Below are 26178 nucleotides of genomic sequence, written 5' to 3'. Positions count from 1 at the left end.
TAGTAATGAAACATTAAAGAATTTGAAGTTCTTAGACTCTCAGTTTTTTAAACATGTTCTGAATATAAAAATATATGTTCATTGAGCAAATGTTTGTAAACAATGAACAGCTTCTTGAAGGAAATAGAAGCCACCTCTGCATGTACACACACCTAATCTGCTCTTTTGTCTTAAAAAAGTATCAAAAATATTTTGCCATGTCACTAAATACTCTTCTACATCAGACAATTTGATTAAGCTTTTGCATCATCTCCCAGGAAAAACGCACAGATATATTATGAATGTAGAACTCCTGAAGCCCATTCATTAACTCTGGTTGAGACCTCTTGTCATTCTTTTCTTAGTGGCTTCATGGCGCATTCCTTCAGACGGTGAGCTGTTTTTCTTTGAACCAGTCCCAACTTGGAGGCTCTTAGCTTTCTTCTAGGGTTTGGTTATAAACAATCTTATGACATCATGCTGGTAGATAAATCTTCGCCCACATCTTTGATTTCCTTAGGGTAAACCCCTGATGTAGGATTGTTGTTAGGTACCAAGAGCTACTCTCCAGAAAGTGATACCAGCTCCTCTCCCAATGATGGCATATAATAGAGTTCCTCATTCTTTAAGTGATTGTTCAAAGCAGTTAAAAGGTATAAATATACCGTACTGTTTTCATAAGTATAGGAATTCTGATTGTTTATCGCTGCATAAGAAACCAGCCCGAAACAGTGGCCTAAAACAATGACAGTCATTTATTTTGTTCACGAACCTGGAGGTTGAGTAGGATATTGATTCTTTTACTACACTCTTACTGACTGAAAACAATACCTATTTGACTAGCTCACAGTTCTGCAGGTCAGAAGTCCAGGCACAGCATGACTGGGTTTCCTGCTCAGATCCACACGGGAACATGTGAGTTCCCTCCTGAGAGTGTTAAAGCACGTGAAATTTAAGTGTAAGACATTGAGCCCCAAACGTTGGATGTTCACCATAGTTTGTGTGGGTCACAGAGCTGAAATCAAGATGTCAGTCTGGCTGTGTTAGCATCCAGAGGCTCTGGGAAAGAATGGCTCCGAGATTCTTCGGCTTGTTGGCATAATTCAGATTCTGCAGTTGCAGGACAGAGGTCCCCATTTCCTTGCTGGCTGTCATTCGGGGGACAGTCTCAGCTCCTAGAGGCCTCTCACTTGCCTTCCCTGCCACACCATTGGACTTCTTCAGAGCCAGCAATGGAGAGTCTCCCTCTTGTCCCTTTTGTACTTCAATTCAGGAAGAGTTCAGGTCCTTTTCATGGGGTGCCTGAGTAGGTCACATCCACCTAGAATAATCTCCCCATCTTAAAAAAACAACTGATTTTGAACCTTAATTCCGTCTGCAAAATCCCTTCACTGCAGCACCTAGATTTAGAGTTTGATTGGATAAGTGGAAGGTTTGTGTACTTCAGTAAGTAGGAGTCTTAGGGGCTCTGTTAGAATTCTGCCTATTGCAAGCAGTGTCCCCACTTCACGGACCGAAGTGTCTTATTTCCTGAAACTCCTAAGGGAGTTTATCAGTGTTCATTTTATTTCAGTGACCTTGGTGAATGGGAAGACTACCACCTCCGTGAGCAGGAATGGCACCCAGCTTCCTGAGTCCACAGTGTGGCTCTGCTACTTAGTGGTGTGACCTTGGCTGTGCTGCTCTACTTACTCTACTTCTCTGCCTCTGTTTCCCTCATCTGTAAAATAACATGGAGTTAGTGATTGTTCTTTCCTCGTACGGTTTGTTTTTTAAATAAATTTATTTTATTTATCTGTTTTTGGCTGCGCTGGGTGTTTGATACTGCTCTCGGACTTTCTCTACTTGTGTCGAGCGGGGGCTACTCTTCGTAGTGGTGTGCGGGCTTCTCATTGCGGTGGTTTCTCTTGTTGCAGAGCACGGGCTCTAGGCGCGCAGGCTTCAGTAGTTGTGGCACGCGGGCTCAGTGGTTTTGACTCGGGGGCTCTAGAGCGTAGGTTCAGTAGTCATGGCGCACGGGCTTAGTTGCTCCGAGGCACGTGGGATCTCTCTGGACCAGGGCTCGAACCCGTGTCCCCTGCACTGGCAGGCAGATTCTTAACCACTGCGCCATCAGGGAAGCCCCCTCTTAGGGTTTTGATGATTAGATTTAATGCCCAGGGAACTCCAGGAACAGTGCTTGACTGTAAATTGCTTTAAAAGTGATTACTTTTGGAGCTTCCCTGGTGGTGCAGTGGTTGAGAGTCCACCTGCCTGCCGATGCAGCGGACACGGGTTCATGCCCGATCCGGGGAAGATCCCACTTGCCGCGGAGTGGCTGGGCCCGTCAGCCATGGCTGCTGAGCCTGCGCGTCCGGAGCCTGTGCTCCGCAATGGGAGAGGCCACAACAGTGAGAGGCCCGTGTACCGCAATAAAAAAAAATAAAATAAAATAAAGTGGTTACTTTAAAAAAAAAATGCTTTTGAATCTGCAATTATGCAATTCAGGTGTGTTAAGCATGTTCATTAATAGGAGTTCCTACTATAAAGAGACCCACAAATAAAAATAGAACTTTTCTTTCTTGTTCTTAACTATTTCTGACTTGCTATGTTATACGTATATGCCTTTTATGGTGGCCTGCCACAAATTTATGTTGGAAAAAGTGGAATTTAAATAAATCTTTACTATGCTAATTTGATAGATTTTGATAACTCATTTCACTAGCATGGTACGATATTACCAGTAGCAGACTAAAATCTGAGTTCACTTCTGGCTCTGCCCCTAAATCCTGATGAGTCCTATAGCTGGAAAGGCTTTTGGATATTATACTACGAATTAGTTATAACATTTACTCTGTTTGTTTAGGAAAAACTGGAGGAGTGCCTAAAGCAGTTAAAGGAGGAAAGAGTAATAAGACTTAAGGCTGATAAATGAGTCAATGAAGTAAACAATTGCTTATACTTTTGGGAGTGTTTTGGTTTTATTTCGATTTGATTTTAATCCATATACACATAGTTTGTAAACTTTAAAACTGTAATATGTTGCAAATTGGTTGTATCATATGGACTTTTGCATTTACTGGTATTTAGTGATCATATGATCTATATTCCAGAAAGCATGTTTTTAAAAATATGAAAATCTCGTTGTGTGTGTGTGTGTGTATGTGTGTGTGTGTGTATGTGTGTGTGCCCACATGCGCTTTATGACATTAGCTTATGATCTGTTCATGATTCTTTGATTCAAGAAAGCACTTCTTGTGCATATACTATATATACAGTAGCATAAAAGACATGATGAGACTCTCCTGGCAATGAATTAGGAAAGTGAATCATTTAAATAAATTTAAGATATTGGAAAACTTCTAAGAATGCAATGAAAGATAAAAATATATACTATAAGAATTACATTAGGTAATGTGCATGAAAGCAGGGCATAATCTAAAAAGTTCTAAATATACTTTATCAGAGGTTGAGCGTAGGGAGGAATTTTTCAAAGTGCATATCCACTGGATTGGCGGACACTCATTCAATAAATGGTGAGCACCTGCTTATATAAGGCAAAAGGGGCATCATGAACATAACAGCCTTTCTGAGAAATACTGGAGTTGACCTTATAGGGGGTTTTAAGTGCATAGGTGATGAGCGGAAGGGGAAGAGTGCACGGGAGTGAATATTTTGAAGGAGCCAAAGAAAACATTGGTGATCGTACATTTAATAAATTGGGTTGGGTATGATTTAGGACTTTTAAACGTAAGCATTAGATATTTTGTTCACTAAAGTTAATTCTTAACATTCAGCAGAGTTGTAATATGTTTTGTTCAGATCAGATTCTATAATTCACTTTCTAATTTAAGGGAAACTTAAAGCAGGTAATTTTCTGATGTGGAATGAGGCTCCATTATGAATTGAACCAGTTAGAAATGTGATCTTTCGTGAAAGATCATTAATAAAACGATAACTTTGGTTTACTTATATACCACCTAAGCGTTATATAGGAAACTTTGTTGGGTGCCTGGGGGTTTTGGTTATTATGTGATAATGGTCTCTGTCTTTACTGGTGGAGAGTTAGGTTAATTACAGATTAATTACATCTTGAGTGTTTTAGTTTTGTTCCTTGAAACTAGGCAAGACTACTTTTGATGACAATGAGAAAAAAATCATGCAGACATTTTCCGTCTTCTTTTATAGCTGGAACATGAAAATGCCCAGTTAAGAAATGTAACTTTCTCTTTGTCTGAAGCCCTTCATGTCCACAAGCATGATCCTGGATGATGAAGGTGTTTTGGGCAGCATTGAGAATTCTTTTCAGAAGTTCCATGCTTTCTTGGATCTCCTTAAAGATGCTGGGTTAGTTCACTTCTCTTCATGGCGTTCTTCTCTTTGCGACTATAATGGTAGTTTGCTGAGGAACTGGAGCAATTTTCATCACTTACGTGGCCATATTTAGCCAAATTTAGTGTAATTATAGGTAATATAGTTGACGTTTTAAAAGGAGGAATTAAATTTTTTAAGAAATGCAAATAGGGGAGCCTGCTTTGGTAGAGTGGGGAGCCCATTATAAAAGAGTAACCTGTAGACAGAGTAATTAGTAGGTACAGTTTTTTGTAAAGACTAAATTGAAAGCAGTTTTCATTGAAAATATTCGGGAATGGATAAGAATTTTCCTATCTTTCATTTACTTTGCTTGTTTGATAAGTTTGAATTAAAGTTATTTTTGTCTTAGACATAAAAATTATTATTAATCTGCAGGGAAGATATAGGTCAGTGGTTCTCAACCGTGAGCAATTTTGCTGAAAGAGGGAAGTGGAGATGGATAGTTGATGGAGTGGTGTTTTGTCAGTGAATGAGTTGGTGTTGGGAAGGAAGGAACAAACACATTCTTGGAAACTGGAGTAAAGGTGGTAAAGAAGTGTGGGAATGGAGGTGTGACTGGCAGTGGACGGGGTGCACGGTACATGTTGAAGCTGCTAGTGAGACAGTGGGATGTCTCCTAGAGGATGAATCTGGAAAGGGCTGAGAATTTGGGGGAGAGAGAGGCTTGTAGTATGGAGTAGGATGTTGGCTTTTAAGATTTTAGAAGTATTTCATGATTGTAGGTCTGGGGAAATCTAAACTGCTCTTCTGTGATTATAATAACCTTTATCTTTTCTCCTCTCCTCCTCTGGTCCAGGCTTGGGCAGCTGGCCACAATGGCTGGTATAGATTAGTCAGATTTTCATTTACTAGGTCGTCCCCAGATGAATTCTACTGTTAGTAGTCCACCTAAAGAAGAAAAGAAGGCACTTGAAGAAGAAAAATCAGAGTCAAAGCAGAGTGCCCCAGGACCAATGCAAAATCTCCAAGTAAGTGGAGAGGACAGCACTTAAGGATTCTAAGAGTGATTAGCAAAAAGGAAATGACCAAGTCAGAGAGAAAATAATAATGGTCAGTCTCTAATAGTTCACGTGCTCGGGAGCTAGAAGACTCTGGAGTCCTCTCCAAATCTGAGATTAGTAAATGTGGGCCCGTTTCATGATACTGTATTGTTGTACATAAGAAAACTGGAAGTTCTTTAGAAAGTGTATGAGTTAAAGCAAACTCTCCTTAATGAAGAAAGAAAACATTACAGAAAATATCCCAAATTTTAAGTTGTATAAATGTCTGTTCTATTCATATTTTATCTAGGTTTCTATTTGTATGCAGTCAGCTTAACAATGAAGGAACACTAATGGAGGTACACGTACTGATATAATTTTTAAAATAAGTAATCTTGACATAGCTGATACGTAAGATATTACAGTGACTCACCTGGTCATGGGAATGGGAGGGGAAACCTGTCAGCTTTTCCTCCAGCCTCACTTGGAGCCCCCTTCGCCCAGCTCAGCCAATCTCAGACTGGTCTTAGGAACTGACTGGTCTTGGGAACTGACAGTCTGGTCACAAACTATATTATATACTGTTTACATGTGCCTGGAGGATAGCAAAGAAATTAATTTTCTTACAGAGTAGGGTTTTATTTTTAGTGAGGGGAAGGAAATGGGTAATAACTACCCCAGTCACCAAAGTCTGAAAATGTAGCGGACATAGCCTTGGATACAGCTAGGTTAAGCTGAGAATCACTTGGCAGGATATAATTAGAGAAAAACTGGCTCTGAAATCTTCTGAATAATCAATTGACTGTGTTAATAATAAGATCACAGAGTAACACTGAAGTTTTGAACTCTACTTTTTAATGGTTGGCTTTGTTCATCACTGAATTTTTGCCTTGTCTTTTGTCTTTCCCTCCAGTTTCAGAAAATTACAGGTGATGCTGGGATTCCTTTGCCTGTCGACTCCTTCCATGTTCCAGTCTCTACTCAGGAGGCCTTAGAAACTTCCAAAGACAAGCTGGGGGTCGCAGTCACAGAGAAGCGGCAGGAGTCTTTTGAAGATTTCATTGCTAGAACATGTTCTCCTTCCGCAGACGTCATTTCTGGAACTGGAAGTCAAAGAAAAGAAGAGGAATTACCTAGAAATAGCAGGTCTTCTTCAGAGAAAATGACCAGAGCATAATATACCAAAAACTACTCTGCTAAGAAACAACCTGGGGAGGACCTGCATTCCTGCTCTGACTCACCTGTAAAGCAGAAAAGCAAAGGAATTGGGCAAAATAATTCTTTGCTTAATGAACCAATTAGAAGTGAGTCTTCGAAAAAACACATTTCTGTTAAGAAAGAGAGTACAATAGTGACTGTTTCTTCAAAGACAACTAAAAGTAAACTCAGTCTACTAGAACATTCTGAAAGTGATACTCTTGGATCTGATTGTGAATTTCCAGAAAGCATCCATATTCCATCACGCCTAACATAGGTCTAAATCTTTTAAAATCTTTTAAAATTATGTTTTTGCCTTCAAATTTTAATAAATTATTTATGTTTTTATTATAGCATATGGTGTTTAAAAATACTTGACTGGAAGCCATTAGAGAAAGATTTATCTATACTTTTTTATTATAATGAAAGTTTTGGTGTATTTTTCCTTGTGACAGTTTGCACCATTCATTCAGCTAGTGTTTACTGAGGGCTTCATATGTACAGTACTTTTCTGGGTGCTATTGCTTTCAGCAGTGAACAAAATAAAGCTTTTGCTCTCCTGGAACTAACACTCTGTGGTGGGAGAAAACATAAACAACAAAACAGGGTAAGGGGTAAAAAGAGATGGGAATAATAAATGGAATAGTTTTACCATTTGATTAACTGTCAAACTATTATAAATCGTATGGCCAGAAGCCATTGACATATTTTAATTCACAATAACCAGAGAGCATCAAACAATTTACCAAGGCACTTAACCGTGTTTATGGATTACAGCAACACTATGAGGTAGGGAACTATTACCATCCCCATTTATAGATGAGGAGTCTGAGGAGACATTATGTGAGTTGCCCAGAATTACACAGCTGTAAGTGGGAAGCTGGGATGTGACCAGAACCCATGCTCTTTTTTTTAATGTATGGACTTTATTATGTTTCATTTGTTTCTGATTTATGTGATTTTTTTAAAGATTTTTTTTGATGTCGACTATTTTTAAAGTCTTTATGGAATTTGTTACAGTATTGCTTCTGTTTTATGTTTTGGTTTTTTGGTCACAAGGCACGTGGGATCTTAGCTCCCCAACCAGAGATCAAACCCTCACCCCCTCCATTGGAAGGCGAAGTCTTAACCACCGGACCACTAGGGAAGTCCCCCTTCTGTTGTGATTTTTTATGGCAGTTTTTTTAAATTTTATTTTTTATTGACGTATAGAATTACAGTGTTGTGTTAATTACTGCTGCACAGAAAAGTGACTCATTTATACATTTATATACATTCTTTTTCATATTCTTTTCCATTACGGTTTATTACAGGATATTGAATATAGTTCCCTGTGCTATACAGTAGGACCTTTTGGGTTTTTTTAAAATACATCCACTTTTAAAAAAATAAATGTATTTATTTTATTTTTGGCTGTGTTGGGTCTTCATTGCTACACGCGGGCTTTCTGTAGTTGCGGTGAGCGGGGGCTACTCTTCTATGCGGTGTGCAGGCTTCTCATTTTGGTGGCTTCTCTTGTTGCAGAGCACGGGCTCTAGGTGCATGGAGTTCAGTAGTTGTGGCACACAGGCTTCAGTAGCTGTGACTCGCAGGCTCTAGAGCGCAGACTCAGTAGTTGTGGCAAAATAGTCAATAATTTAATACTGAATGGAGAATTAAGGACTCTAGAGCTAACCTTTGGAGAAAAGTAAGAACAGAAAAGATAAGATTTGGAACACTCATTATCCCTGTTTTCATATAACAGGGTTTCTTGTCATCCAACTATTCGTTATCTACATCCTAATTTTAAGGTGTCTATAGATTCCAGCCCTTCTAAGTCAGCAAACTGATCATCCTGTTTCAGCAAATTACTCACTGATGGATTCATAACATAAACATAATACCGTATAATAGAAATAAAATTCAACTTTAAAGTGAAATTCTGAATTTTAAAGATATAATATCATGAAGCCATTGTAAATAATACCAGAGATCTGCTGGGTTAAACATACAAAGCCATTGATAAATGAGGATGTGTAGTTAACAATTTAAAAAAGAGATACAATAGAAGTAAAAGAAAAAACAATTGAGTATCAAATAATTAAGAGAAGGCCTTGGAAAACTGTTGAATTTTTACCAGAATTAGCCTGTTTGAGCTGCTAACATTGAACATGCAGTGAAGGACAGTTTACTGTCCCATAAACCAGTTTTGCTGAAATAATCACTCAAAACAAAATGTAATTCTTTTTTTTTAATTGTGGCACTTGTGCTTAATTAAAATTTAACCTAAATTTTACTGGCTATAAGAGAAAATATACTGGATTCGTTTATATAATAACATATTTTGACATAAATTTCAAATGAAAATTATTTTCAAATGTATTTTCAATTACTCTTCAGTCACTACAGATGATTTTAAGTATATGGATTTTTTTTTTCATGTACAAATCATCCTTGAAAAATAAGGATTCTTTTACTTGAGTAGGACTTATCTTAATCCAGAGATCAGATCTAGGTCCAATAGACAAAATTTTAAAACTTAAAATTTTCTAATAGTAAAAGGCACTTAAAAGGTTAAAACCTCCTAACAGACCAGCATTCCGACTATAGAATCAGCTGATTTATGGGAAGTGAGCATTTTGTTATCAAAATACTCATCCACAGCTGAGTGAGCCTATAGCATGGATACATGGTAGATTTCTGTACCAGAAATTGGATGAGCTTGTGTGTGGATCTCCTTCCAAATGCTAAGATTTCAAGGGCTTAACTGAGACCAGAACAGCATTTTCCAAAGTTGCTAGAAACAAAGAGGCCTTTAAAATGTTCCACTGACAAAGGGTTGTAGAGCCAAATAAAGTTTAAAAACACTTCAGACCAAACTCTACTTAACAGTGAAATTCACAGAGCACATTATAGCTCATTCCACATCTCAAAAGTCCTGCAGTCACGAAACATGTTTAAATTTACTGAACCCAGGATTTCTCAAGTTTATTTTACTACAAAATCCTTTTTCTTACATTTTTTTTCTTTTTTGTTGACTTCACATTCACTAATGTCCCATGGGAGCATAGGTGATATTCAAAATATTTAACAAACTTCAAGTGAAGGCGCTAAACAATTAGGAAGCTGTCTGACTAATTAGACTGACCCTAAAACTAGTGTTCTTTGGATCACTATTTAGAGGAAAAATCTGGTTTAAAACTGAGATCTTAATTGATAATCTAACGCCATCAATCTGCAAAGTTGCCTTAATTAGTAGGGGTTTTTTTTCTTTTTTTTTGGTTACAGTTGCTGGACTTTGTGTAGCTGATATAATGTAAATCATTTCAAAAAGGTCAAATGTATGATGTCACATGTTTTCTAGCATCAAATCCATTTCACTAAGTCTAAAATAATCTCTTTCAAGAGATGCAATATTTTTTTAACCCTGGAAGGTTCGGTTCTAACCTTAAAATAACTTAAAGACACTTTTCAAAACTAAACTAAAAATTGAAAAAATAAATAATAAGTAGAAAAGGGCAAGAGCTGAACTAAGAGACATTTTCACTGGCCATTAAAAAAATTCTCTTCTTAAATCTGATTTTTAAAAATTAATAGAAAAGACTGGCAATTAACTTATTTTCCCTGGTGACTACTGCCTGTTTGGGGTGATACTAACATTTACCTAGATAACTGTGCTTTAGGAGTAATAAGAATTATATTTTTGGTCTCTGTCCCAGTTTCTGCCACAGAGTTTCTAAAACCCTTGGTATTTCCTAAGTGATGAGATGATAATGGTGTCTTTTGTTAATGTTAACAAGGTGATCTTTAGAAAGCACCTAAGGATGGGAGCGGGCAGCCTGTGGAGTCAACCTTGTGATTAGAGGTTGGACCTTTCAGTCCTACCCCCTTGCCCTCAGGGCAGGGAAGAGCCACTCAAGACTGAGCTCAATCGCCCATGGCCAATGAGTTATTCAGTCACGCCTGTGTACTGAAGCCTCCATAAACCCCCAAGGACAGGGTTCAGGGAGCTTCCCAGTTGGTGAGCACATGGAGATTTGGGGAGAGTGGGCTCCATGATTTCTCCCCATACCTCGTCCTATACATGTTTCCTATCTGGCTGTTGCTGAGTTTTATCATTTTATAATACACCGGTTAATCTAGTTAATAGAATATTTCTGTGAGTTCTATGAGTCACTTGGGCAAATTAATTAAAGCTAAGAAGGGGGTCGTTGGAACCTCTGATCTGTGGTACAAGGGTCAGAAGCACAGGTGACAACATATACTTGGTGACTGGCACCTGAAGTGTGTGTGTGCATTCCTGCTGGACTGAGCCCTTAACATGTGAGATCTGATGCTATCTACAGGAAGATAGTGCCAGAATTCAGTTGAATTATAGGACACCCAGCCGTTTGAGCACTGCTACGCTCTCTCATTGGAAATGGGGTGCTCAGGACCACTTAATGCTTTAAAGGCTCTGGCTTCTGTGAATTCATGACAACAGTAACCTCTGAAACATACACATGTACCTTTGCCACAAAAAACTTCTGATAGACACATAAGAAATTAATAAAAGTTGCTAAGAAAGGGGGTAAGGGACCTAACATTGGTTGGATGAGGGGGAAAAATATTCCAGAAGGAATTACTACTACTATCTATCTTTTGATAGTATGTGATTTTTAAATATGTGATCTCATTAGATTTTCCAAATACAAATAAACAAGATAATTATCATTTTTTTAAAAAAAGGCTGAAGAAAATGTAGTTTTATATACTTCAGGAAAAAGAAAATTGAGGGAGGATTTGATTATAGTGTTCAGTAGGCCAAGAAATGTGAATAAAGAAAGAATTACTATAAAGGGGCCAGAAAAATGATTTAGGAGACAAGACTTTAGGAGACACTTTCTGATAAGCAGAGCAGTAACTCTTGCCCATTTCCTTTGTTTTTGGCCACGAATGGTTAAAGGCTCCTGTGAGACGGCTACAAGGGGACTAGTGTCACATCAAGTGGATAGCTTAGATCCTGATACCAACTACTGGAAATTATCCAGGGCCCAGGAAAGAAGTACTGGTAAGCTGCAGTTGCCAGCACGGTGCTTGGTAGATGTAAATATTTGTGGGTCTGCTAAATTAATGGTAAGACTATAATTCATAATATCTTGCACACAAACTAGATTGGTAAGTTTTCAGTGGATGACTTTATTACCATTCCGAACTCAGTTAGATGGAACAGTACTCCTCAATGACTGAGAAATCAATCTTCCTCAATCTTCATGTATCACCATCTGCAAACATTGCTCTCTGTCACAGATTACCTGCCTTCAGCTATGGATGAGACAGTGAGATGCATTTCATTCTCCTCTTCCTGGACACACAGAACAAAACCTTTTCTAACCTCCCTTGGAGCCAGGCAGAGGTCAAGTTTTTGCATTCTTGTTGAAAGGGTATGGGTCTACCACTTTCAGGCCTGGTCAGGAGATATTATGCATGATTGCCCATGTTCCCTTCTGCTGTAGTTTAGGTAGTCATGCATTTAAGACAACACCTCAAGGTGGAGGGGGCATGGGTTCCTGATTCACTACTTGAAAGCAATCTGCTAAGAATGAACCACCTAATTCACACAGGTCTCTGACAAGAGAAATAAACATATTAAGTTAAGACACTTGGCTTTCAGGAGTGTTTGTTATACTACCTAGCATCAATTACCTTGAGTAATTCATTGCTAAACTGGTACACTGGTAATAACCACGGACTAGTGATGAGTCTACTTAATTCCAATCCTCTCCATTTCTCATTGCTGATTTACTCTATACTCACCAGAAATTATTTTTCATAGGACTTCATGATGACCATGTCAGTCTAGAATTATCCATAGTACCTCTATGTCTATCTCTTCCTCCAATTCAACTTCCCAGTAGGGGACTGGCATTACCCCTCTGTGTAGATACAACCATGGAGGATCAGGTCCTAACGAGATCGTATCTAGAAGTGCCCTGTTCTGCAAGGTTAATGGTTTATTTTGCTATACCTTGGATTCATATGTTGATTTAAAATAAAAAGTGACATGATTTTTGAAGGTTGAAGCTGAGTGGCTGAACCAAATTTCTATAATCAAGTTAACATATATTTTCCCCCTGAGTCTGTACTAGGTCATTTCTTAAAAATTATTTTTTCTATCCTATGAATCTATATGTTTACATGAGCATTAGTTATTATTCCCAACGTCTATGTTATGGACGGAAAATAGGATTCTTCTTGTGTCCCAACTCAAATCAAACAGTAAAGCATTGTTTACATTATACAAGGTTTACATTGCACAGGACTGTTTATATTCTACAAGGATCCTGAGGTCACGTCTAGAACCAATGGGAAAAAATGTCATAATAGATTAGTAAGGACTGTAATGAAGATGGAAGGGAAAAGTGGTGGCATATGTGCTAGGCATTTATTTCCCCAACTGAGGTCATTTCCTTGTCATGTATCACAATGCTACTGTAGTTGCTCATGTGCTGCAATCCACTGCCCACCCATCCACCCATCTAACATTTTTGAGGACTTAATCTGTGCCAAGGACTCTACTCTCTGCCTGAAAGGCAAGTGAAAAGTACAACCCAGGTCTTTCCTGAAGGAGCACATAAAGGAAGACTGATCTCTGAATAGTAAGTGACACAAGATAATGGCTGAATGGGTGGTTGCTTTTTATCGTGTACTTGCAGGATAGAAAGCAGAGAGAAAAATAGCTCCAAAGAGTTGGACAGTTATATTATCATTGATTTTCGAGTGACCACCAATTAAAGGGCATGCTTAGCAGCTAGAAATGAGGACCTCATTAGATGACTACAAGAGCCAGACACTTTCAAAACGTTCCCCTAAACTCTCAGTTCCATTTTCATTTCATGAAGAGACAGCTTGGGAAGTCAGAGGTCATGCTCTTGTATGTCCACAACAGGGATGACTTAAGGCACCGGTAAGTTCCTGCTGAGCTGCCACCTAAGGTCATACGACTGTGAATCATGGCGGGATATAATGACTTGGGCAACATTCTTTCCTGCAAATACGTACAAGATGGATGATGAACAGTATTGAAGTATAATATATGGTGCCGATCATGAATTTAAATTCCCTCAGAAATGGAGGAGAAACAATTAGCAAAGGGCATTCTTGACTTCGTTGAGCAGCAATGCCTCTCTGACTCCCGAGACACTCATTTTCAGCAGTCAGGCCACAAGATGTGTCTTCAATTTCTGCAAAATCTAGTTCTAGCTAGTTTTGGGGAACTAATGGGAACATGATCTTAATGGATGTCTCATGTTTCTCATGCAGTGTGGCTGTGGAATTTTATGGGATGGAGTCAACAAAAAAGACAGGTCCTTTTTTAAAGCATTCTTTGTATCTGTTCAATCTTGTCACTACCATAGTGTCCTACTAAAAGGACGTTTCAGGGACTGTGTGAGGCCTGGTACAGTGCGTTTTTATAGTCAGAGTGGGTCAGCGGATGGAGAATCACATGAGAGAAAACAAGAGGATGAGGTGCTATTCCTGGCTCCAGCTTCACCTCAGAGAATGACCTTGGCAGAAGCACTTAACCTCACTTTGAATCTTTGAACCTCAGTTTTCTCATCTGTGAAATGAGGAAAGAACATCTGCCCCTTTGCTCCCTCTCAGGATTGTTGGAGGATTAAACAGATCAGGGCTATAACCTGAAGTACGGTGAACTCATGAGGAAAAAAATTAGACATCACTTAACTGTATAATATTCTTTTTAATCATTACTAATTTCCAAAGGTGAAGAAAACCTTGTTTAAAAAAAATATGTAAGCTGATTGTTTTTCTGGAAACAAAATAAAGGCTCAACTAGCAACCCTGCATTATAAAAGAGAGCCTGAAATGCACATTCCAAATCTACTTCGAGACAGAAAGACCCCCAAATTCCTTCCAGTTTCCTAAGATTTTTCCACTATAATTTTTTTCGTTATTGTCTTCTTCATAAAATGTTAGTTATATTTTGGGGTTTTGCTATTGCATAGTTTAGCATATATAAGGAAATCGTCTTTCCAATTCACTAATAAAAAAGGGAGTACAGGAGAGAAGAAGGAAGAGAGGGAAGAAGGAAGGAATAAACAGAGAACAAACCCACGTGGCTAGAAGAAACTGACCTGAGAAGACAAAACAATTCATAATTTAAAATACTATATAATACAAATGAAGTTAAAGATGTGTTTGCCCAGAAGAGGACTGACTTGAAGTAAACTGATATGATTTTCTGGATAACACCGTGTATTTCCCTGCTTTAGTGAAACAGTCACTCATAGAAGAGCTCTATCTACAGGGAAATTATGAAAGAAATAATCTTCATTTCTCCATGATTCTTTAAAACCAAATTGGACTTTATTCCTTCTTATTTCTCTCTCAAACTCCACTCTTTGACATAGAAAATAGCATTCTGGAATAACTTAGAATTAGAGATCAGTCAATATTTCATGATTTTTAAGGTTCTTCATTATGAACAATGTGAATTTGGACCCAATAATCCTAATCCTAGCTTTTTCTTTAGTTCTATAGTTCTATTAGGCCATGTTGTTAGAGCACTGTTTACACTTATTGCCAATAGTCTCTGGATTGGAGGTCAAACTGTTACTTACCTTCTTCAGCATACCCTTCAATGATTAAATGCCCCCAAGGACTTTTAAGAATCATTTTCATCTTGTAAATATTTTTAAATTGACATCTTAACTTTATAGTTGCTTCCCCTGTGAGGGAAAGAGACTAGGGTGATGGAGGGTTTTTGCTTCTTACTTTGTATTTTTTCAAGTACTTATTACATTTTAAATTAAAATCAAGGAACCAGCACAAGAATGCTAGTAAGGTGTAAGTGAGATGTAATGCTTGGTGTGCATAAGGGTTCAATAGTCCACTGTGAGAATGCAGCCTTTTGAACAACCTCAGTGATAAGTGGGAACCACTTGTCCACGACTATTTTATTTAAGATGCAATACTCATTTCTATCCCCTTCAATACATTTTAAGTACCCCAAGCTAGAATAATGGGGCTAGAGGTGCAAGAAGAATATTATACCAAACAGGGGCAATATAAAAAAACATTACAATCAAATTTTCCTTATTAAAAATATAAGTCAAAAACCTAAATACACTATTATTCCACGGAGTTTTAAGGTATATTAAAAACATTGTGATAGGATGTTTCAAAAATTATGGTACAATCCCCTTCTGACACCCTCATTCCTGAGTCACCACTTCAGCAGGACTGGGCTTTGGCATACTCAACCCACATGATGAGACAATAGCAAAAGAGCTTGATGGCTCAGTTGCCGAGGACTAGCCCACTAGGTTCTGAAGACAAGTGGACCAGGTGCTCCCACTGTCCATGCCAACCACCAAACCTGTGAGTGAGGCTGTCTCAGACCAGCTCTCACTCAGCTGATCCATCAGTTGACTAAAACTGCACGAAGGAGCCCAGATAAAACCAAAAGTAAACACTACCCAGATGAATCCAGTCCCAAATTGCCAAGTAATTGCTATTTTAAGCCACTAAGTTTTTTGTTGTTTTTCATATCTTTATTGGAGTATAATTTCTTTACAATGGTGTGTTAGTTTCTGCTTTATAACAAAGTGAATCAGTTATACATATACATATGTTCCCATATCTCTTCCCTCTTGTGTCTCCCTCCCTCCCACCCTCCCTATCCCACCCCTCTAGGTGGTCACAAAGCACCAAGCTGATCTCCCTAAGCCACTAAGTTGTGAGGTGGTTTGTAATACAGCAAAAGCTAATCTATACTCTAATACGATTTGGTCAAGTGGGTTTATCCTTGAGAATGCAAGGTTGGTTCAGTATCAGCCAATCAATTCATGTGATTCACTGTATTAGTTAAAAAAAAGGAGAAAATCATATCATCATTCTTTTTAGATAGAGGAGATAAAAAGCATCCCATGAGGTTCAAAATCTATTGGGTAGGGTAAATTTTATAAAACTAGATCCAAATAATAACTATCTTTCCTTGATAAAGGTTATATACCAAAAATACATGGCACATGTATACACTAACAAAAATTATTATACTACTAATTTTTTTAAAAAATTAGCATTTCCTTTAAGGAGAGAATTGAGATAAAGATTTCTAACATTACTGGTCTATTGGAACTGACCTTTTTGGAGCTGTGTATTGAGAGAAATAGAAAGAGAGAGAAGGTTTAGAAGAATATAGATAAAAATGTCATATTTATAGATTGTTTTGATTATGTATTTCATTGGAAACACAGGAAAATCAATAAGCTATTAAATCTAAGAAAAGAGCTCAACATAGGGGCTGGAAAAAAATTAATACACCAAAATCAATTGTGTTCCTCCATAGCATCAATATCTAGATACAATACAAGATGAATTTACCATAGTAACAAAACCTATAGAAAGTATGGGGTTTCACCTAATAAATTATGCAGAAAACCTTCATAATGAAAACTTTATTAGAGGACACATGAGTAAAAGAAATATATATCACAGGCATGGATGAGATGACTTGCTATAAAAATATAAATGTCCTTATATTAATCCATAAAATTAAATGCAACTGCAATAAAAGGCCAAGCTTTTTTTTTTTTTTTTTTTTGAGGAACAGCATAAAAAAGTGATTCTAAAATGTATCTGGGGGACTTCCCTGGTGGTGTAGTGGTTGAGAATCCGCCTGCCAATGGAGGGAACATGGGTTCAATCCCTGGTCCAGGAAGATCCCACATGCCACGGAGCAACTAAGCTGGTGCACCACAACTGCTGAGCCTGCACTCTAGAGCCCACGAACCACAACTACTGAAGCCCACGAGCCTGGAGCCTGTGCTCCGCAATAAGGGAAGCCACTGCAGTGAGAAGCCTGTGCACCACAACAAAGAGTAGCCTCCTGCCCCACCCCTTGCTGCAACTAGACAAAGCTCGCACGCAGCAATGAAGACCTAATGCAGCCCCAAAAAAGAAAAAAAAGAGCAGATTGCTCTATCTCCTATAAAAAAATTAAAATAAAATAAAATAAAAAGTATCTGGAAGAATAAAGTTCTCCATACAGCTAAGGTAGTTTTGAAAAATAAGCTCAAAATGGAGAATGTGCCCTATACATTAAGATATATTGAGAAGTCATGATAGATAAGAACTGTGTGATGCCCTTGGAAGAAACGGCAAACAAGAAAACAAATCAAACAGGTGGCCTAGAAATAGAGCTATATACAGATAGGAAGTTGGCACATGAAAGAGATGGAATCATAGTCCAATGGAGGAAGCTGAATTACAGCTTTTGGGGAAACAGTCTCATTTTAAAAAGAGATATGAGACTGGATCTTAACCTAGTGATATCACTTATGTTGTACCCAGTCCTATATAACTCACCTAATCGTCACAAAAAAATCCACAAGGCATAAACTATTATCCTCATTTTACAGGTGGAAAAACTGAGGTATGAGAGATAAAATGACTAGCCTAAGAAGTACATGGTGGAGCTGGAACTTAAACCCCACAGAAATCATTCTATTAACCATTATGTTATATAATTCCACCTAATGTACAAAAATAAAATACAACAGTTTTAATATCTAAATGTGAAAAATAAAATCTAGAGAGAATAAAAGAAATTGCAAGGTAATATATTTGTGATTTCAGGGTAAGAGATGAAATAGATCTTTGAAAAATAAAGAAGCATACATTGTATGAAGCAAAAGTGATGAATTTAACTATATTAAAATTATAAATTTATTAATATAAAAAATCTGATTAAAAAAAATGGGCAGAAGAGCTGAATAGACATTTTTCCAAAGAAAACATACAGATGGCCAACAGGCACATGAAAAGATGCTCAACATCACTAGCCATCAGGGAAATGCAAATCAAAACCACAATGAGAGATCACCTCACACATGTCAGAATGGCTATCATAAAAAAGAACAAAACGAACAAGCCTTGGCGAGGATGTGGAGAAAAGGGAACCCTGGTACGCTGTTGGTGGGAATGTTAACTGATGTAGCCACTAGAGGGGTGGGATAGGGAGGGTGGGAGGGAGACACAAGAGGAAGAAGATATGGGGACATATGTATATGTATAGCTCACTCACTTTGTTATAAAGCAGAAACTAACACACCATTGTAAAGCAACTATACTCCAATAAAGATGTTAATAAATACAAAAACAAAACAGAACAACCATATAATCCAGTAATTCCACTCCTGGGTATAGATCTGAAGAAAACAGAAACACTGATTTGAAAAGATGCATGCACCCACATCCAGTGTTTATAACAGCATTGTTTACAATAGCCAAGATATGGAAGCAACCTAAGTGTCCATCAACAGATGAATGAATAAAGAATACGTGCCATATATACACAATGGAACACTGCTCAGCCATAAAAAATGATTAAATTGTGCCATTTGCAACAACATAGATGGACCTGGAGGGTATTATGCTTAGTGAAATAAGTCAGACAAATACTGTAATGATATCACTTATACGTAGAATCTAAAAAATAAGACAAATGAATGAATACAACAAAACAGAAACAGATTCACAGATATAGAAAACAATCTAGTGGTTACCAGTGGGGAGAGGGAAGCGAGAGGGGCAAGATACAGACTGGGAATTAGGAAGTGCAGACAACTATATATAAAATAAATGAGATACAAGGATATATTGTAGGGCATGGGGAATACAGCCAATATTTTATAACAACTTTCAATGGAGCATAATCTATAAAAATATTGAAACACCATTGTTGTACACCTGAAATTAACATAATATTGTAAATCAATTGTACTTTAATAAAAAATTAGAACTTTATGTACAATAAAGGATACCAAAGTCAGACTGAAAAACAGTTGATGGGTAGAAGACATATACATTATCTAAAACCCAATAAAGGACTCAAAATCTGAATACAAAAACTTCTACATCTCTAAAGACACTGAATACTCAATAGAAAAATGAGCAAAGGTCATGATAGGCAATTCATAGAATGGAAAACATGAATAGCAAGAAAGTATATGAAGACCTAACTTTTCTAGAATCAGAGCAATGCAGAATTAAAACACCTTACTTCATATGAATCCACACATGCCAAATTTCCAGAAGTTAAAATGCAAATTATGCCGTGGAGCAACTACGCCTGCGCACCACAACTACTGAGCCCGCGCTCTAGAGCCTGGGAGCCACAACTACTGAGCCCGCGCGCCTAGAGCCTGTGCTCCGCAACAAGAGAAGCCACTGCAATGAGAAGCCTGCGCACCGCAACGAAGAGTAGACCCCTCTCGCTGCAACCAGAGAGAGCCTGAGTGTAGCAACGAAGACCCAATGCAGCCAAAAATAAATAAATTGATTACTTCTTAAAAATGCAGATTAACAGCATGTGGTGACAAAGGATATGGCAAGAGAAAAATTCCAAGTATTGCTGGTGAGGGGAAAATGGTACAGCTATTCTGGGGAGGAATCTGTGAAATAAGGCATATATATGACTTCTACCTCAGCCATTCCACGGCTGCACTGTTACTCTGCACTGTTACTCAAGGGGACATGTGGAAAGAGTGTATTAATGCTTTATGGTGGACATAAAGTGTTGAAAATAGCCTAAGTATGTATCACCAGGGTAATGGATAAGCAAAACATGGTATTAACATATGGTGGAATATTAGACAGTGGCCAGAAGCAATAATTTCTATGAAGCAACATAGACAAATTTTAAAACAATAATTTTGTGTAGAAAAAAATAAAAGAATAGGATATGATTTTTAGTCGATACTACTTTTGCAAAAGTTAGAAAATACAAAACAATTCAGTATTTCAAATATATACATATGTTTAAAATAACTATGAAAGGTGAGTTGGGAAATTACATATTAAATGGCCCAAATGGTGCTATATAGGGGAAAATAAAGGAAATAAATCTGGCAGAGGAACATCGGGGCCAAAACCAATCTTAAAAGTATTAGAAAATAGAGTGACCATACACACTGATGATAGAGTGACATGAACTGAGGCATATGGTCCCTTTTGAGTAAATGCCTTAAATACAAACTAAAAAAATAATGTCATAAGATTTACAAGCACTATAAAAATATTTAGCATTATTGCAGTAGATAGTAGAAATATATAACCTTTCAACTTAAATAAAAACAAGACTGATGAAATATCATCTTTGTTCCCATGTCATCCATGCAAAGGAAGAAATAATAAATCAGCTTTTAAGATAGAATTTTTTACAATGAGAGATTAAAAAACAAAGAAAAAGAAACCCTGTTTATCCCATGAAGGGAGAAAAAAACAATTTGAAAAGTCAGAGTAGAACTCTCTGAGGACAATATTTAACATCAATTTTTGTAAAACAGAATTTTAAGAAGCTGGTTTTGAATTGTTTATAGAGTTTCTAATTAGCATGCTGAGGAAATACAGGGTCCATCTTAATCCAGAAGCAAATAAAAAGTTCTGACTCTTAAAATGCTAGGCTCTAGAGTAGGTGCGTGCTGGTGTGCATGTATGTGTGTGTGCACATTTGCTGTGTGTTTTCAATAAATTCAAGAGTACATAACGGTGTATGTTATTACATTGTAACAATTCTTAAGCAAGTCTAACTGAAGGTCAGTAGCAAACAAGTAGATGCCGCTTAGATGGCCCCCCAAACTCTCAGGTAATGCGCAGATCTGGCTTGGCAATCACGTTCTGCTTTTAGACATAATGCATTTTTATGTTCTTGTTAGCACTGAAAGACTAACTTGAATATTCTGCAACTGATGAAATGGACAACAGAGCAGTAACCTAGAGTTTACAAGTATTTGGGGCAGTAAAACTTTAGTTCTAGATTTAACTTGGATTTTAGTCCTAATTTAACTTGGATTTTCTACAACACATTTTTTTTCTATAAACTGGAGGTATATACCACCATAATCCTAAAAAACCTGTGACTTTGGGCTTCAGGGGTCTAAGCCTTCTCTCTAAGTGACTGAAAGGTACAACTGGATATTAGACCCGTCTAAAAATTGTCCTTTTCTGCCCTCACATACAAGGGTTCAGCTTGATTTTTGGATAGCTGTCATTTAAAAAAAAAAAAATGTGCAAAGAGCTAATGCCTTTTGCTACAAGACAAAACAATTTCTCCTGGACATGCAGTAATAGGAGGCAATGCCATGTGTTGGAAGCATGCACATATTTTATGATAGATATTAATCTGGAGGTTAACAGCTAGGTGCTCTGGTTGAAGTAGTTTATTTCAAACATACATATAATGTTAACCCACTTTGTAACAAAGCCTTCAACATTTCATATGCAAATTTTTTCTTTCTAGTTTAAGCCCAAGGAAATCCCTATAAATCTTGTCTCCAAAGAGAAAATATAAAGAATTCATAAGATTAAAGAGTTCTTATCAATTATATAAAAAACTAGAAATGTACTAACTAGACAAAAATGTAGATGTCTAAGAGAACGTCCAACAAATAGAAAAGTAGAGGACTGCACTGAGATTGCAATCCTGAGAAAAATACGTTATTTCTAAATGAAGAAGTAAAAGGAGATAGTATAAATTGAAGCCAGAAGAAAAATTTAAAACCTACAAAAATACGAGTCAATACAAAGTTAAAAACCCATTAATTTTACTATATACCCAAAGGCTTCACAAAAGATCTCATGAATATCACAAATTAAAATAAAACAAACAAAAGCCAGAAATATTGTTTTCCCCAAATTGTACTACTACCTGCTTATTGCTTCAGTGGTAAGAAGAAAAATTATCTTCAAATAGTTAAATTGTATACCTACTTATATTTTAACTCTTAGGTGGATTTGTTATATAATATATATGATCTTTAAAGAAAACTTGTTGATTGTTTATTTTGGCATCTGTTAGGAAATTCCTATTTAATTAGATAAATCTCCTTAGATAACTCTTAAATAAAAATAGATGCAAATATAGTATGTTTCATATCATTCATTTTAGACCTCTGAGAGTTGGAAAAGCTCAACCTGGAGAAGAAACTAGTTTTATTGAGGGAAGAAACTACTTTCCAGTTTAGAAGAGGAGGGATTATCCCATTTCTGTAGAGGAAGCAATCAGGAAGATACAAAAAGAATGATCCTTGCCTAGTGCTAAGGCCAGAACTACTGTGAATATTGTACCAGATCTTGTAAAAACAGCCACTGTGCTGGCACTCACAGGCCTGGGTCATGGTGTGTTTAACAATAAAACTTTGTTCCAAAGGATGGAACTCCTTTGGGCCAAAAAGCTTTCACCTGCATTACTCCATTAACCTCACTGTTTTGTTATGGGAAATGTGTTTATTTTTTGTAATGACATTGAAATATATCCTTAAAAGAACACTTTAGGTCTCAACAAGATTCTCTTCTCTTTCAGCCAACACATTACCTTTTAGAAATCAACAGTCTACTTCTTTCTTTAAATCATCACATTTCAAAGCTGTAGCAGCTAATAAATGTTAATATGATTTTTCCAAAACTGCAATCTCCCTAAATTTCTATGCTGTCTTCTTTATCCTGTCTTTTCAAGGTAAAGGTACCTTTCCAGTTTTCTTAGCATTATCAGGATTATGGATTTTGTTCATTGTTAAAGTTCGTTATTTATGGACATAAGTTAATGTAAATGCAAAAGTATCTCGTATTATTCACAAGCTGGCTGACTTAAATCACTCGCTCTTAAAACAACTTTACTGCTCTCCAATCTGTTCAAATGCACGGAAATATAAATTCAGGATGATGTGGCTTCTCTGCAATGCTTTCTTTTCAGGCTGCAGTCTACATGACAGCGTTATATCTTATCCTTGCTGCTGCTGTTGTTCAATCTATAAAATCTCTCTTGAAGACCCCCAAAACAGCTTGTAATTTAAACTTTTACTTTTGGTGACTCACTGTTTTCAAATTGCCATCTCTGACCATATCCCCCTTCCAGGGGAATTTATGCAGACTCTTAACCCATAACTGCTTTACTCTTTACCTCTATTTCTGGGTTCTTAAATTAACTGTTACATCAGTGTGCTTCATTACTCAAATTATTTTTTCTTAGGAACTTTTCCTGGAAGTAAGTTCCTGCTATTTTTGACAAGCAAACATTTGACTTCTGAAAGAATTCTTATGGAAATGGGTTTGTATCCCAAATGCACCACCAAAAATCTTTGTGACCTTGCATAAACGTCCCTTACCATTTCAGGTGCTATCTTTACTTGACTCCAAAGTGAACTGATTAAAACTATGAGCATCTAGCTGTTATGCACTTTTGTCTCAGTTTGGTCAGTGAAACTCTCAAAAATCCATCAGATTTTCATTATTTTTATCATTAGCCTGTTTGTATAAAATAAGTTACCATTTATGGAGCCAGTGTTCTCCTTTATTCCGGCATCCAATCATTGTAAATATTTCTCATGGACACATTCTTAGAAGGCCTATGAATAACCTGGCCTCTTACTGATTCTCCCTTTTGGAGTCTTACTAGCCAGACTTCCCCAATAACTTTCAGAGAGAGTTTTCCCCCTTTCTGGGTCTTCTTTTTGACTTCTATACGCCATAGAACTTTCAAAAGTCATCACACCAATACTAATATTACCACATACCCTCCAAAAAGCTCCAAGCTGTTTATGCCTATTCGTTAAGTTAATACTTTATCAAAACTTGTCCAATTAAGTAGTTTTAGCACAGATATTTAACACATTTTAGCACAGACATGCTCTGTTTAAGGCTGACAGATCCATTAGGAATTAACTTTCTGGTACATTTTCCCTCTGACATTTTCCTCACAACTGGGTTTCCTCATAACTGAGCCATCAGTTATCTCTTGCCTATAGAAAGGCAGATAAGAGAAAAGAAAGCTAAGTGAGAAAAGATATGTAAATAGACTAGCACAATATTGGACACATAATAAGTATTCAATAAATGATAGCAAGTATTCCTACCCTTATCCTCACATTAGTTTATATGTATTAAAAACTGATTACTGGACTCAACTCTTACTTCCATTGCTCATTAGATCCTCACAGAAACCTTGGAGGAAGCGAGGTTTTATCCCCATTTTACAGGTTGGGAGACTGCAGCCTAGAGGGCTTAAGTACCTTAACTGAAGTCATATAGTCAAGAAATAAGCCTGTATTTGTCACAATCACTTGCCCATGCTTTGATGTGACACCACCACCCATCATTTACCCAGCTTCACCAAGGTACTACTAAATTTTTTACTCTTATTCTCTTCTCTTTGCTTCATACTGCCATTGTCACCAGCCCACTCAAATTCACTTTTAATTTTCCAATGTTAATGAAGCGAGTAGAAGGTGGAAATTGAGGTTAAAGGAGGAAACTTTAATGTTATTCAAGGATGACTTCATCTTAACTTCCAGCCTTCGTCTACCCATTCTCTGCTCCAGTCACACGCAGAGTATTTGCTATTTCTTCCATAAGTCTTGACTTTCCTTGTCTTTATGCCACTTTTCTTTTCTCCATTTGCAATGAATCTCCCTTTCCCTTGGTTCTTCACCATTTCTTACTCCATACTCTCCATTAAAATTCAAATCTACCTTTAAAGCCCAACTCATATACCAGTTCTGTCCTGCAGTCTCCTGGATCTGCCAAGTCAGAACTAACCACTTGCTCCTCCGTGCTCCTGCAATGGCAATGATGTTAGAAGGGCGAGTGATTTTACAGCTCGCTCACCACCTGCGGGAAATATGTCCTATTTGCCCTTCCACATCCTTTCTCCACCCAACTCTATATGGATGGCTTGCATGGCCTATCTTAGTAAGTGTCCTTGCTCTGGCTTCTGTTTGGCTCACCAATGAAGAGTACCAATAGAAGATTGTAGGGAATGAAGGAGGGGAGTGAAGTTAGGGTATTAATTCTTGCCAAATTGCTGGGAGTTGGCCGCATCCCCCAACTAACGTATAGTGCTTCTCTGTGGGGCGTCACAGCATCTTTGGGGAGGACTCTCTCTCCAGCAAGTCTTCCTTTCTCTTTCATCTCCTATAAAGTAGCCACACTTTTACTGAACCCAGGGCACTACACTATCTCTTGATTCTCTACATTGGGCTCAATTTATCCTTATTGATGTACCCCTGATTTCCTGCTGAGACCCTGTCTGATGAACTTCGTAATATGCTCTTCTAAGCTGTTAATTTTACAAACCACATTATTACACTTATTAGAAGAATGTCTTCAGGACGTGTCAGTAAGCTCTGATTGATGATAATGGTAAACAGCTAGAATTTATGGAACATAAAGTATGCTTTGGTTACTCTCTTGAGTACACCGTGTGCATTATTCTAATTAATTAAAATCACTATTAGCTAAGCAAGGCACACAGATGCTAAGAGGTTCCCAGAAGTAACTTGCTCGTGGTCACTCCAGTGTCTCAGTAGTGTTTAGGACTCAGATCTGTCCAAAGCCTAAACCTTAAGTTCTAGGTCTAAGCAGTGGGTCTCCAACTTGAGTATGCATCAGCATCACCAAGAGAGCTTGCTGAAACAGGTAGTGGGCCCACCCCCAGAGTGTCCGAGTCTGTAGGTCTGGAGCAGGGCCCAAGACTTTCATTTCTAAAAATTCCTACGTGCAGCTGATGTGCTGGTCTGGGTACCAGACTTTGAGAACCACTAGTCCAGGCATTTTAGGTCCAGAATTTCAGGTGTTAGAATAATTTTCTGGTGATAAATGTCCAAAAAAAAAAAAAAAAACACTGCATTTT

At 37.5% G+C, this 26178-nt stretch overlaps 1 long non-coding RNA gene and 1 pseudogene across 19 annotated transcripts in view; one reads left to right on the top strand and one right to left on the bottom strand.

Moving 5' to 3' along the window:
• The window catches only part of LOC137204860 (uncharacterized), a 55839-nt gene that overhangs the window by 6597 nt on the left and 23064 nt on the right, over positions 1-26178 (bottom strand). For 14 of the 19 annotated variants that reach the window (XR_010933886.1, XR_010933890.1, XR_010933889.1 and 11 more), the window contains one exon: positions 7689-8184. The exons of the other annotated variants lie outside the window; for them this stretch is intronic. This is a non-coding gene — a long non-coding RNA (uncharacterized lncRNA). Of the gene's footprint in view, positions 1-7688; positions 8185-26178 lie in introns of those variants that run through there. 19 annotated transcript variants of the gene reach the window in all.
• Positions 6157-6862, top strand: LOC137204859 (centrosomal protein of 78 kDa pseudogene; annotated as a pseudogene).

The sequence above is a fragment of the Pseudorca crassidens genome, chromosome 13, assembly GCF_039906515.1.
Source record: "Pseudorca crassidens isolate mPseCra1 chromosome 13, mPseCra1.hap1, whole genome shotgun sequence".
NCBI lineage: Eukaryota > Metazoa > Chordata > Mammalia > Artiodactyla > Delphinidae > Pseudorca > Pseudorca crassidens.
This window is presented reverse-complemented; position numbering and strand designations above follow the sequence as displayed.